This window comes from Streptopelia decaocto (genome assembly GCF_964273445.1).
Source record: "Streptopelia decaocto genome assembly, chromosome: 15".
In the NCBI taxonomy this organism is placed as follows: domain Eukaryota; kingdom Metazoa; phylum Chordata; class Aves; order Columbiformes; family Columbidae; genus Streptopelia; species Streptopelia decaocto.
In genome coordinates this window covers 6,620,221-6,634,443 of record NC_138670.1, presented here as the reverse complement: position 1 = coordinate 6,634,443, position 14,223 = coordinate 6,620,221, and the positions used below count along the sequence as shown (strand labels likewise).

General features: G+C 48.8%; 1 protein-coding gene across 2 annotated transcripts in view; it reads left to right on the top strand.

The window, feature by feature from the left end:
- The window catches only part of MN1 (MN1 proto-oncogene, transcriptional regulator), a 91,937-nt gene that overhangs the window by 17,300 nt on the left and 60,414 nt on the right, over positions 1 to 14,223 (top strand). The gene's annotated exons all lie outside the window — the stretch shown is intronic.

Sequence of the window (14,223 nt, the reverse complement as noted above, 5' to 3'; positions counted from 1 at the left end):
GAAAAACTAGATTTTTCCACTTTGTGTGTAGCTATTCTCTGAAGCTGGGAAGGCTTTAGAAAAGAAATGTTGGAAAAGAAAATGAGGGGAGATAAGTGATTAAATAAGCATTAGCACTCATTTTTATGGTTACTGAAAAGGAGGAGAGGAAAGGATGAACTCTCATGGCCAGCTTTTAAAGAATATATGTGAAAATGAAAAGCCACGTGGAACAATGTGCGGGCTGGTGCTGGGTTAGTGATGCTGGTCTGGTGGCTGCTGTTGAGCATCCCTGCTCCCCCGGGCCAGGAGGGGGCCCAGCCACCCCACGGCCTCCTGGGAGCTGGAAGGAGCTTGGGAGATGGGGGGTGGGGGGGTGGTTGGTTGGCTAATTGGCTCGTTGTTTGGGAGGATGGATGTTTGGTTGGTTAACTGGTTAGGTGGGTGGTTGATTGGGTGGATGGATGTTTGGTTGGCTGGCTGGTTAGGTGGGTGGTTCGTTGGGTGGCTGGTTAGGTGGGTGGTTGGTTGGGTGGATGGATGTTTGGTTGGTTGGTTGACTGGTTAGGTGGGTGGTCGGTTGGTTGGTTGGCTGGTTAGGTGGGTGGTCGGTTGGTTGGTTGGCTGGTTAGGTGGGTGGTCGGTTGGTTGGTTGGCTGGTTAGGTGGGTGGTCGGTTGGTTGGTTGGCTGGTTAGGTGGGTGGCCGGTTGGCTGGTTGACTAATTGTCTTGCTGGTTATGTGGGTGGATGGTTGGTTGGCTGTCTGGTTTTTAAGGTGCCTGGCAGAGCTGAGGGATGAGTGCTCTGCTGCCAGCCCTTCCCTGACCTACCCTCTGTTGAGGCCTGGTTCAAAGCCTTGGCAAACACTTGCCAAGGCTGCTTTCATCAGAAGCTGTTTTCTGGTTTATATGCTGTGTACTGGTGGTCTGTCCATGTTCCAGGGACAAGAGTTTTTGTTGCTGCTGGGATGGGTGCTCGCTGGTGTGTGGCAGGTCCCTGAGCATGGTGGTGTGATGAAGGTACCTGGCAGTGAAGCTCCTTTCCCTCTGCTGCTGAGGAAGGGCTTGGGGTGCAGGGATGTGCCAGATTTGTGGCTATTTGTGGCTGAAGGCTTAAATTGAGCACTAGTATGATGTTCTCCTTGGATCAAAGGGCATGGGCCTTCTGAAATGGAAGGTTTCTTGGAAGGTCCTCCCAAGCCTCCCCACGTGAAGTGAAAGCCCAGGGACAGGAGTGTCTGCAATCGTCTTGCTCCATGTGTATGTGCAGACTCTTCCATTGCTGAGTAATGTAGATGCCACCGGGGTAACGGGAAAACTGGATGAAAATGGAGCAGAATTAGAACTGCGTCAAGCACGGAGCAGATTTCTCCCTTGGAAAATGGATATTCTTTGAGAACAGGTAAAATCTGCAGATCTGTATCTGGTTACGATTATGTGTGTGCATGCTTCCAGCAGGTGGTTGTAAAAATGCATTACTTTATGGGTGTATTGCTTCAGAGGGTTAAGTACAACTAAATCAAAGATGCCCTCTTGGTGGGGTTTGCCTGTGTGGTTTCACGTGATGGAAGCTTTTGTGTAGAGTTTGTAAATCCTGGCTGTGGCTTTAAACAGGCACTTTCTGCCCTTATGTTTTGTAAGGGAAAGAGGTAAAAAGGACTCACTGTATCTTTAAACTTGCAGATCCTCAAATCCTCCCTGGGACCTTGAAGGGGGAAGGGACCCTTTCAGGATCAATTAAACAGAGATGTCTTGCTGTAGTCAGGGTTTACTGATGAACGCCAGTCCCTCACCCGTGTCTGGTGGTGGCTGCTATTATTTAATCAGGGCTATTACAAGAAATCTGATAAATCTTTCCCTTTCTCCTCCTCTGTCTTCCACGTATCTGTCCTCCCAACCTGTTTGTTTGTGTACGGTGAAGTTTTCCATGGCAGGGAGAAGCCGAGTGGAAATGTCAGGGGTCAGGCTGCAGGCAGGCGCAGGCAGCCCAGCTCCCTGCAGCCTTTGGCTTTCTGAGAAACCGGAGATATGTTTGTTCCAGGCGGGATTAACTCTTTCAGCACAGCTGCCTTCTCCTGAAGAAGACATGGAGAACGGGAGGCGAGGTGGGTACGTTGAGACACGGCGTTCAGCCTCTGCTCATGCACACGTCTCGTTGGTGACGGATGCTGCTGCCACCATGTCCCTCACCCTCTTATCTGAGCTCAGCAGGTCCAACATCTCATCTGCCTTGGCAGCCGTGCAGCTGGAGATGAGGCTGCCTGGATCTCAGCCTCTGAGAGGACGAAGGACAGCATAATTTGTTGCAATGCTTTATGGATACCTGTATTTCTCCACACATTTTCCAGTAAACAAAGTGTTCATCTAGGAAGGGCATGATGCTGCTGTTTCGAGACACGCTTTTGAGTGGAGGCGTGACTTGGGGTTTGCCGTTCAGAAGATAAGGATCAGACTTTGCCTTCAGAATAAGCAGTTTTGATGTGGAGCCAATTGACTCAGTATCTTGTGGGCCCTATGTTGTGTGCGGTGCGGTGGTTTACACGCAGCCCTGGCTGGTGGCGAAGCGAGAGCTGGGGTTTGGTGAGCGGGTTGTTTGTATGACTTGAGCTGTAGCACCTGCATCTCGCTCTGCCTGTGAGAGTGAAACGTGTGGGTCAGCGTGGGGTGGAGGATTTGGTTTGTGTGGTGCCTTCTTTGCATTTGCGTTATGGTAGCAAAACGGGTGCCAAAGAGCCACGTGTCGCCTGGTTTGACAGAGCTCAAGGAGCAAACAGGGCCCTGCCTGGGACAGCTGCAGGTGGAGGTGACAAGGTGGTCCTTATGCTGCTGCATGGTAGATTCTTTAGATTTGGCTTTATCTGGGTAGTGAGGTGTTTGTGTGCGACTTGCACGCGTTGAGCTGACAGACCTCACTGCAGGGCACGACTGGTGGGGGGACAAGGTGACAGTCACCCCAGGGTCATGTTTGTGAGCAGCGTCCTTACACAGGGCATCACAGTCTCTCTGCTTTGTTTATGATGTTACAGCAATCCAGGACCTGCCCTCTGGTAGGACAGTCTGTGCTTCTGCACCCACGGAATCTACGCCAGGTTCCCAGCACTGGGACAAGCGGCTGTGGTTGTGAGTGGGACAGGAGCGAACCTCCCAGTGCCGCAGGGCAGGTCCCACGCTGCTGCCAGCATCGCGGGGCGAGCTAATTGCCTGCCACCTTTTCATTTTCCTGGGATATTGAAATTGTTGTGGGTCATAAATCACGTGAGCGTCTGGCTGGAAAGGGAACACAGGCCTGTCTTTCAGCTTTGGGTTTGAAGATGAGACTGTCCATTCTGTCTTGTGCTGGCCCATTTTTTTGATTTACTGACCTGTGAAACTTTAGAGTTAATTTCTCGTTGAAGCCGTGAAAGTCTGTCTACCCGTGACTTTCTTGCTTGAACAGCTGTTTGCTCCTGATTCGTTGCTATTCTGAGAATTTTGTGAAGACTCTCCACAGTGATGTGACAATTGGAAGAAAAAGATGAGCTTATATTTTTCTCATCCTAATAGTGGCACTTACAGACATACTGAAGAAAGCCAGGTTTCTTTGTGTGTGGCTCTTTTTTAAAGGTGAATTTTTCTTGCTGCTGTTCCTCTTTCACATGGTTGTGTATTTTTTCTTCTGATGATTTTTTTTTTTGTGCTTTTCCTTCAGATAGATTTAATTCTAAAACATGCTGTTCAAACCAACCCTGGTCCTCCATCAGGTTTATGACCCTCAGCTGAATCACCACACCTTTCTGCTGCTTTGTGGGATGTTTGTGAATACTGCAAACCCGTTATACAGCAACATTTCCTTCTCTTTTCGTAGCCAAAATTTTGTGTATACCAGAATTTGGGATTTTTCTATAGCAGAAAAGACCTAGCAAGAATTTAGCCAAAGAGTGCATTTTGGGTTGATAGCATCAGATATCAGTCTGATTTGCAAACACTTCAACGTTTTCCAGCAGAGATCTTGACCCTTCTTTGAGAACTCAGGCTTCCTGACAATTCTGCTTTTTTAGGTTACTTTTCTTGAACTCTTTAGAACTTGACCATGAATTTTTAGGAAGTTGCAAACCATGAATTGAAAACCATTGTTTTTGGAGAGTCACACATCTGCCTTCTGTGTTCCTCAGCGCAGGCAAGCGAGGGGTGTCCGTCTCCGACCCGCGTCGCTGCGGTGCCGTGGGGAGATCCAGCTTTGTTCTGGGGTCCCCACTCTTGTTTTTCTCTTACTTTGTGAGCAGTGGAATTGAGCTCCATTTGATTTTAGGGAGACTATTTCCCAAGGTCCCCTCATATCAGCTGCTACTTTCCAGACACCAAACTGCAGTTGGAGGTGTCCTGAAGAGGAATGAGATGTATTTCAAGGCAATGCTATAAATAAATGAGATTAAAGAGCTGAAGATCCTAGATGCCGTTTTTTCTCGCTTACTCTTAGCCTTTGGCGAACTCCAGTTATATTTGCACGGATATCCTTGAACTCGTGGGGTTTAACCGTGAGCATTAATGTACACGATCACCATTTCTTGGTGTGCGAGAGCCTGGGATGTGTGTGGCCCTGGGAGGGTCTGGCTTTGCCCGGGGCAGTTCTGTACGAAGGTCTCTGGTACCCAGGAGCTGTAGATGGGGCAGAGGCACCTCCAGGAGCCACCGGCAGAGCTGGGGAGGGGACAGGGACAGCAGCCGGAGGTCCCTTGGTCCCCAGCCCTGGCACTCAAGCTGGGTGCGCGTCTGGATTTGGGACATGAGGACATGGCTCCTGTTGATTTCTTTGGGAACAAGGCGACTAGACCCATAAAACTCTTTGTCCAGCTGTATCCAAGCCTTCACCTTACAAGAGGCCGGTAATATTTGAGAGACAAATTGCCTTTTTTTTTACACTTGGCTAACAAGTACTCATTTAATTTGCATCCTGAAACTGAGCGACCACAAACAAAGTTCTTTGAAGGGAATCTTCTTTCATTCTGTTTTCACTTCATTTAAGGAAAATAGAGATTTCCATCTATAATATGCAGGGCATAAATATCCTACTTATTGTTGTCATCTCTATTTTTTCCCCAGCAATTATGTAGAAGCTCTTGCACAAATCTGACGAGAGAAAGCTGGAATTTACATGCTCCCTCCTCTTTTGCGCTCAGTGCATAATCACCATCTATTCATTGCCTTTACAAGCCCCATGATACACCCACTTTCCTTGCCAGTGTGAGTGGGCATTTTCGTGCTATTTTTGGAGGCCTGCTCTGTGCATTGGAACTCCTGTTAGGCTGAAGGTGATACTGGTACTTCTGACCTGTGTGTCCTCAAGAAGAAACAAGCTGCCGCAAAACTTAGCAGAATGATGCAATGGGTTATAGAATGAATTGATGGGTAAATATTGCTCTTTCGGGCATCATCCGCTGGTGAAGAGTGAAGCCGGTGGTGATGGTGCAGTGGCAGAGCAAAGCTTGGACCAGCTTGAACCATTTCTCAGTATTTAACGTGCATTAAATCCATCATATAATGGGCAAAACCAGCCTGGGGATCGATAAAGCCAATAGCCTGGGACACTGTCTGAGCTCGGCAGTGGGGACCAGTGGTGGCCACCAGTGCAGCGCCCATGGGTGAGCACAGGTCTGTGGGGATGGCAGACGTTTGTCACCCATAGTTGGCTTAGGCCCTTGTTACATGTCAAGGCGGCAATTTAATGCAGAACATTTAAGTAGTGTCTTTTTTCAATTTTGGCCTGTCCTGAAATGATACTAGATAGTGTCCAGGAACTGGTTTTAGTTAAATGAGGGTGTATTGAACAATTTAATATGACTTCTGTGCTGGCAGAAAATTCCACTTTGGATTTTATAAAAAACCTTTTATTTGCTCACGCGTTTTGGCTGTTGAGAGATGGATTTCACATGGGCTAGAGTTGTGCGTAAAGCTGCCATGTGATAATTTGCGTGCATACAAAGTAAATTTAAAAGTATTGGGTGCAAAACCCAGCGTTTCCTTACTCATCATGGATGTGTGGGTTGTTACCTTCAATGAAAATAGGCTCAAAGCGTTTAGTTAGTGCGAGTGATGTACGCCACCAGCAGAGAAAACATGGGATCAGTCAGCCAATATTCACTCCTACTGCTGAGTTCTCTTTTCCACGTTACGTGCTGGATGCAGAGGCAGGGACATGGCTGAGGTGGACATGGCTGAGGTGGACATGGCTGAGGTGGACATGGCTGAGGTGGCCACAGCCCTGGGGACAGCACTGGGAGGAGCCGTTTGTCCCAGGCCAAGGACCCAGTGGACATTCGATGGAGCGGAGGCGTGGGGTTTAGGCAGTTGACTCCTTTGGAGATGAGCAGCAGTGCTCTTTTTTTTGTGGAGGGAGGAGGACAGGCCCCAAAAAATGGCTTGGAGCTCTCAGAGGCTCCACTGTTCTAGGATGGCAGTTTGTGGGCTTTGGGAGCGTTGAGTTGGCTGCGCTGGGATGGGTTGCAAGTGCTGGACTCCCATTTGTTTTCTCTTGAAAGCATCCAGAAACAGTTTGATTGTTGGTGGCAGTTGGTTTGGTTTGATTTTTAAAGCCAGTTTTCCTCAGTTGGGTAGAGTTGTAGCTTCTCATACCGTGCACAGTGTTGGTGATGGCACTGGGGAGCCCGACTGGCGGTTCAGAGCCGTGCCCTTGGGCTGGGTCAGCTTAGACCACGGTTGGAAGTTTGGTGGTCGGTAGTCGATCTTTCCGTGGCTGTTGGACACGAGCCATGGTTTGCCCAGCGGGGAAAGCAGGTCCAGCCGGCAGAAAGCAGCCCTGCAGTGCTGTAGTTGCGACGGGACCCGCTTTGCAAGGGTGGTCTTTTATTTTGTGAGAACCAAAACCGCGACATCAGCCTCTTCGCAGGAGGAGCAGGCAGAACTCGTCCCGGCGGTTTGCATGTTTTGCAGTAAAGCCAGTGTGAGAGTTAATGTGATAACTGAAAAGAGGAACTGGAGGTAGCCAGAAGAGAGGAAGGATGTGAGTTAAAAACAGTCTGTTGTCCCCGTGGCTGTCTGACAGGGTACAGGAGCGGGTGCTGTCCCAAGGGATGGAGCTTCTGGCGTTCCCTCTCGGACACGGGGCCTATGCTGCTTCTCAGAGAGTCACAGAGTTGGAAAGCAGGAATTTAACAGTAACTTCCAGAGAAATAATTCAGCATAGGCAGTTTTACACTTTCCTGTGAGGCCATGGCTGCGTGTTGCTCTCCTGCTGGGCAGCGAAGTGGGGAACCGTGCGTGCCCCCTTTCTTGTCTCCTCCTGGCAGGGCAGAGGGAACATGTTTTTTAGAATGGCACCGTCGTTCAGCTCATCCCCACATTGTTTATCCTGCATCTTCAAGGTCACGCTATGTGTAAGATGACTGCTGCCTCTTTTGCTGATAGGGTTTGCATTTTTCCTTCTTAACGGTGTCTTCACCAGCTTCTTCAGACACCAGCGTGTGGCTAACAGTCTGGGCTTGTCCCCAGGGGATATCTGCCCTGGCTCGCTGCTGGAGCTGTGGGGTAGGACGCTGCAGTCGCTGGAGCCCTACAGCCGTAACAACAAACCCGTAACGCTGCCGTGGGTTGGGGCAGCCTCCCTGTCGTGGCATGCGCATCCTTCCATCGCTCCTGGTGATGAAAACAGGAGCGTGAAAAGAGGTCGGGGAGAAAAAAGAAAAATATGTATTCACAGCAAGCACTCTGTGTCTCCTGTTATCTAAATTCTGAGCAAGCAGCAAGCGCCGATGGAGCTCCATCCCAGCTCTGAGACCACTGAAAGCAAAATAAACATCTTTGCAGCATGGGCTGATACATGCTCCCTTTAGAGTCGCAGACGCCTCCAATTAATCATGCTGTCTGTGGAGGAAGAGGATCTAAGGATGTTGCCAGAGCTGATGGAGGAGTGGGCAGCTCTCACCATTAAGGTAAACAGGCTGTGCTCCGCAACTGAGCAAGCAGGGATGGCTGTGCCTTTCCTTCCCGTGCCTTCAGTTGAGCGGTGTCTGTTCTATACGCGGCAAAGTCAAGTGCTTCAGTCCTGGTTTGTGGATATATTGGTGGTGTGGGACAGTGCTCAGTGCTGTACACGTGCTTTTGACTAAAGAGCGTTCCCTCCTTTGGGAGAAAGGCTTTCACAGTGCGGTTCAGCACTTGGCAATAAATCTGTGGGCTGACCAAGCCAAATGACTGCTGGAAATGTTAATGAGTGAGATGTGGCTGATACCCCTGAGTTGGGGTGTCTCTGCACAGCACTCCTGGGCAGCAAAGAGGAGAATCGCCTGCTCCCCATTTTGGCTGTGCTTATTGAGCCCTTGGCATCAACTGTTCACAACCACAAACACTTCTGACTTTTCCTTTGATTTTGTTGATATTGATGAGCGTAGCACCTTTAAACATTTAGTGGGCTTTAGAAAATGTGTGAGTTGCACAAAATAAGTAAAATCCGAGTTAAAGGAAGGTTTCAGTAATGGTGCAGATGGGGCAGAGGGAGCGCCAGCAGAGTGCTCAGAGCTGCAGGGTCCAAGGCCAGGGACGGCTTCATCCGAGACATTCACAGCAGAAGAGACAGACCCAGTCCCCAGCGAGGCACAGGCTGCCAGAGGTGACGAACACTGGAAGTGGTGCAAGTCCTGGGGAAAAAGCTGGTGCCATGTCTGTGTTTATAAGCAAATGCAAAACACAGATTTACTTTTACTCCTGGGTCAAGAAAATGCCTTTGTCCAGGATTTAGTCAGTGGTGCCTCGGTAAGGGAGGAGATGGTTTATTTGTTCATCAATGTAAATGAACTAGTTGTGTTTAAAAAATACAATTTTAGGAGTAAATTAATCTGTGGAGACTAGGTCCAGTGTGCAGGGAAACACGGAATGTTTTCAGACCTTATTTTTCTTGAAAACTGAAAAAGATGATTCTGTGGTGTGTACAAATGCAGAGCTATGTGCCTGAACCAATATGTCAAACTGTCATGTGGGAGATTTGGTGAAAAACATCTTGTCCTAAGGGAATAATTTTAAACACTATATGTAGGTTTGCTGCCTCATAAGAGATCATTACTCAAATCTATTCCCTCTTATGGTAGCTCGGCCTCTGCTTAACGGGCGCAGAGTGAGCAGAAGCCTATTAATGCATCCTTTAAGAGCGGTTATCAGATGGTGGAGGGGAAACAGATCTCTGATAAGGGAATGTAGTGGTTTTGGCCAAATCTGATTCAGCCTTAAGGAGATGAGTGGCGATGCAGGGGCTTCACGCTCGGCTGGCCATCGAGGGCGGCGGCGGGGCCGGGCGGCCGGGCCTGGGCAGCGCGGGCGGCCGGGCCGTTGTCACAGCGGGTGACGGAGTGTAAGGGACGAGCCCTGGGGCCAGGAGCCGTTCCAGGGATCTTCACCTCCTGCGTGTCACTTCAATCTCACGGGAAAGCTGAAATGTGGAGTGGAACCCATTCCCAACCAGACCCCTACCAGACTGTGACTGTGCTCTCGCTCCTTGCCGCTGCCTCCTGTTCCATTTGGTGGTGGTTTTGGCAAAAATGAGAGGAATGGTGTGAGCAGCACCTGAAGAGCAGCAGAAACTCCGGGTGCCTCTGTGTAGCATCCACAGTTGCCTTGACTACACACCAGCCCTCCCCCAATTACTCTCTCTCCCCAGACAATGCGTGTAACACATTCTTGTATTGCAAGTGAACTCATTTGTAATGGGATTAGTTTATCTGAAAATTGGGGCACATCTGGGTTTGCGTAGTGTTTGGTGGGGTTGTCCCAGTTAAGAGAACACGTTCATTTTTAAAGAATGCGTGTGAAGGTGCTACATGAGGCAAGAGGCTTTGCCGTGCATAGCAGCTTAACGTGGGCTGAGGAAAACGAGGGAGTGAGAAGGAAGCTGGAGGGAATGAAAGTGTCTTCACGGTGTTTGCAGGACTGAGAGAGTCAGGATCCAGTCTCACTGGTGAGAAATGCAATTCCTGGGCTGACGTGCAAAGGAGTCCGTGGTGTGTGTACTCAGTTTTTTGGCAGAGCAGAACTTGTCTTGTCCCGGTGTCCTGGCTGCGGGCTGCCGGCGGGTGCCGAGGCTCCCGTGTTGGTAACCACGCTGCCACTAGCACAGTGTAAGCAACCAAACCAACCCTTTTTCTTCTGGAGGCGTGCGTGCCTGCGCAAAGTAGAGCAGAACAAAGCAGAGGGTCCGGGCTGGGTGAGTGTGCCACTGCCTGTCGGCCGGTTTGGTTGGGACTTAGAGATGGAAATGTGTTCCTGTGGGTAAAGCCTGTTCAAAAGCTTCATGTAGAGCTTTTACCTAAAAGCAAACTTTAATATTATTGTTTAAAAAAAGCTTTTCCAGTCTTTAGGGAGTGTGAAGCTGTCTGTGTACACATCTGCCTCTGCAAAGGAGAGCAGCCTGGCGTTTGTGTCCCAACTGCTTGATATACCATTCTTACCATTGCTTTTGTATGTTGTTGTAACTGACGAATCTTAGCAAACTATTCAGAAAATACTTGGAAATATTTACCTAAAACATACAGTTTGAACTTCAATAAACAAACTTGTTGGAATACTGGCTGAACACAAACACGTAAGGACTGTGAAAATGGCTGGACTTAATTCACTTTCATGTTCCAATGAGTGTTTGCAAATATTTCTTTGCCATAGCCACCCAGCTCTTCCAGATGTTGTGGCTGGCTCTTGGAAGTGCCTGTGCGCAAGCTGAGCTAATAATATTAATCAAACCTCATGTTAACTTCCAGGGCATTCAGCGATTATTGCAGGAATTTTCTCTGCTGTGAGCAATTTTGCACAGTTGGCTGGGACACACAGCGCTGGGTTTTCCTCATCTTTATCTTCCTCTGAAATCCAGACTGTGGGTTGCTGCTCCGGGCAGGATAATGATAGGATGTGCCACTATAATCAAGGTAAAAGGAAGAAATAGCTTGCAGTGCTGGAAATGTAAGCTCGATCTGTGCAGTAACTGGCTTTTGGGACCACCACGGCTTCCCCTGGTGGGTGTTGAGGAGGTGCTGCTGTGCTGGGTTTGCTCTGCAGGGACCGGGCACCCACCATCGCATGCAGAGTCGCGGAGGCTGCCATGGCCCGGACATGCATTGGGCACAGATTGGGAGTGAGGACACCTTCGTTTTCAGACTCCTTTTTGTCTTAGGTTGCTTTGCTTTCAGTTTCATGCCATCCACGTGAACACACCGTGTGCTTTCGTGGGATGTTTTATCTGCACTTCAACAAGCAGCACACACTGTCCTGCAAACGGGGTAGTTTACTTGCGTCTGTCCCAGGTTCTGTTGTGTTACGTCCTTTGGTTTGGAGAGGAGGGCTTCAGCCAGACCATCTTGAGATCTTGGGTATGGAGAATGGCTCTTATTACAAGGGTATTGCTTTTATTAATAACATTTAAAACTTTCTTGCAGTAGTTGCTAATAGAGGCAGTTGTGCCGTTTGAGCATAACTTGTCTGAAATTTCCTTGCTTTCAATTAGGTGTGCTTCATGACTGACAGTGATTTATCTGAAACTTGGCAACTGTGAGGCAATGATGTGATGACACCATCTTGCGTTACCTGACTCATTTTAACCTGCTGAGTCCCAGCAGCCTCTACTAACAATACCCCTCAGGACTGTGAGCTGCAGGAGGTTTGAAGGAGGCAGAGAGACAGCGAGGAAGCCTGGGGAAAGAGTGTGACTGTTTTGGACAAGCATCAGGCAGTATCTGGTCCTTAAGAACATAATTCTCATCAAGAGAATCAGCTCAAGTGTTTGATACAACGGGTTTTTTCAGAAAAGCATCATAGCTTTGTCAAGGCAGAAATATTGGAAGAAAATTAATTGCACTGCATATTTCCCTCCAGGTTGGTTTTGAGAACACTTGTGTCAATGCAAGCCTTGCGGCAAGCTCTCATCCTCTTTCTGCTTTGGATTTGAATGCATCACGTTCTGTGCACTTTAACAACAGACTGAGAAAGCACGAGCTCCCCCGCAGCGGTGTTGAGCTGGGTTGGTGTGGACAGTGGCGATCAGCATTAACTTCGCAAACTTAGGATCAGGTCACCTTGTTTGCTTGGGTTTTCCTCGAATCCTGTTCATCACTGTGAGACAGATTTTGCCTTGATTCCTTCATCAGTAGTTCGCTAATGAGTTTTACTCACAGAAAACATTTTTAGAAATAATACAAGTAAATAAGACAGATTTTTTTTTTATTCTTTAGATGCTTGTGGTGTATGAGCTTCCTCGGTTGTGGTTGGCTGTGGACCAGGTCTGTTCTGGTGCCGGTGGTGCCTGCAGGGCCGATGCAGTGAGCTCCAGCCCCGGCTGGGTGCTGGTCCCGCTCTGGGGTTGTGCTGCGCTGTGCTCCACTGGTGCCGGCAGCCCAGCAGTGGATGGTCCCTGCAGAAACACCGAGACCCCCAGAGACCCCGGGCCCCTCGCAGCAGCAGCTCAGCAGTGGGACTCTTTCCTCTTTCTGTGCGGGAGAGGAATAACGCTGCTGTCACAAAGACTAATCGCAAGGCGCTGGCTTTTCCTGTGCTGAGACCAGCATGTCCTGTACAGTCAGGGAGACCTAAGAATAAAAAATACTGGGCACTGCGTGCCTTGGAAGGGATGTGAAAAAACACAAATAAAAAGGAAGTTTCTTGTTCTCAGTTATATGCAATCCCATTTGAGTTTTAAACATTTTGTATATAAAAAGATGGGTAGAAGTTCCAGCGCTGGAGCAGAAGCTGAAAACATGCGTTTGTGTGTTATGTGGTGAACTCTGACTAAACTGACTAAAACAACCCAGTGCCAATTCCAGGGGACGCGAGTACCTGTGACCTGCTGATGTTGGGTTCTTTGTTTGAGCGGCGAGCGAGGGTGTCATATAGAAACGCGGAGCCGGAGCGGGCTGTGCTGGGCTGAGGTGTGTGACGGAGCTTTGTGTGGAATTTGCACATGGTTGCACTAAGGCAGCGCACGGCTGAGCAGGCAGCAGCGCGGCTCTGCAGCCCCGTGCCTGCTCCCATCCTTTATAGCGTCATGTCCCCGGGTTCTAATTAGCTTCTCTGTGTGGTGTTATGATACTGATTTGAATATGAGCATCTCTGACATCCTATAATCAAGGATTAAAATAATTTTCCAGTTTAAATAAGTGACTTCCAGACTAGTTGAAGATTATTTTTTAATACCACTGTGGTTGTGTAACAAGCTGTTCAGTTCCTGCTTTGTATCTGGTGTAGCAGCTGGTTAAGTGAAACAAATACAACTTGCCCCATGAAGTGTGGCAAACCTGCACTGCTGGGCTTTGTGGAACATCAGAAAGATGATGTGAAGAAAAGTCTTGAGGAGGTGAAACATTCACAGCCATTTTTTAGCATCTTCGGCACGCTGCAGCATCACCCTCAGCCCCGCACGGTGGGAGCTTGGGGTCTGTCAGGCGTTACATCTGCTCTGGGTCTGTGCTCTGGGGGAATATGAGCGAAATGGTGGAGCAGCGGAAATGCAGGCTGCCTGTCGAGATGTTGTTGGCTTCTTTGTCTTGCCTTGCACTGTTCCTCTCTTCACTAGCTGTTTTTATCCCACAGAAAGCCCTCTGCCCGGGGCAGGGGCTGAGGCCCCTCCTGGGCAGCTCTGGGGGTGCAGCTGCTCCGGGGGGGGGTTCTGTGAAAAATGTATTTGCAACAGAGAAGATTACTCGAAAGCTTTAAGAATTGAATCAAGGAAAAATAATGGAGTGACAGTGGGAACGAGTCATGTGTACATGGTAGTATACTTCGGAAAGAAAAATTTTAGCTGCTCTTCACAGCAACTGTAAAATCCAGAGGAATAAGGCCTGGGACATAATTTAGGATGTTTCAGTTAAACTTTTGCATTTCTGTGCTTAACAGAAACTAGTGGTGGTTAAAGATCATACGAAGTCCCAAAATTAAGAAATGAAAAGAAAAAATGTTATTGTGGTAATCTGTAAAGAGGTGAACAGGGAGGCCTGTGCCTGTACGAGACTAACGATGGGAACGACCCAGAGGACATGGATGGTTGGGGACAGGTTTCCTGCGTGGAGAAGTTTCAGTATTGATTTCAAATAGTGAAGGGTCCACGAGAAGTGAAGAATCCCAGTTGTGCTGCAGCGCAGGACACACATCATCCATCACGTACCCGTCCCCAGTGTTCAAACGGATTGCTGGTTTAAAACAAGCGCACGTGAAAGAGAGTATTTGTGGTGGTTTTCTGGCCCGATGGAGAACTGTGCAGAGCAGCTCGGGTGGGAGTGGGAG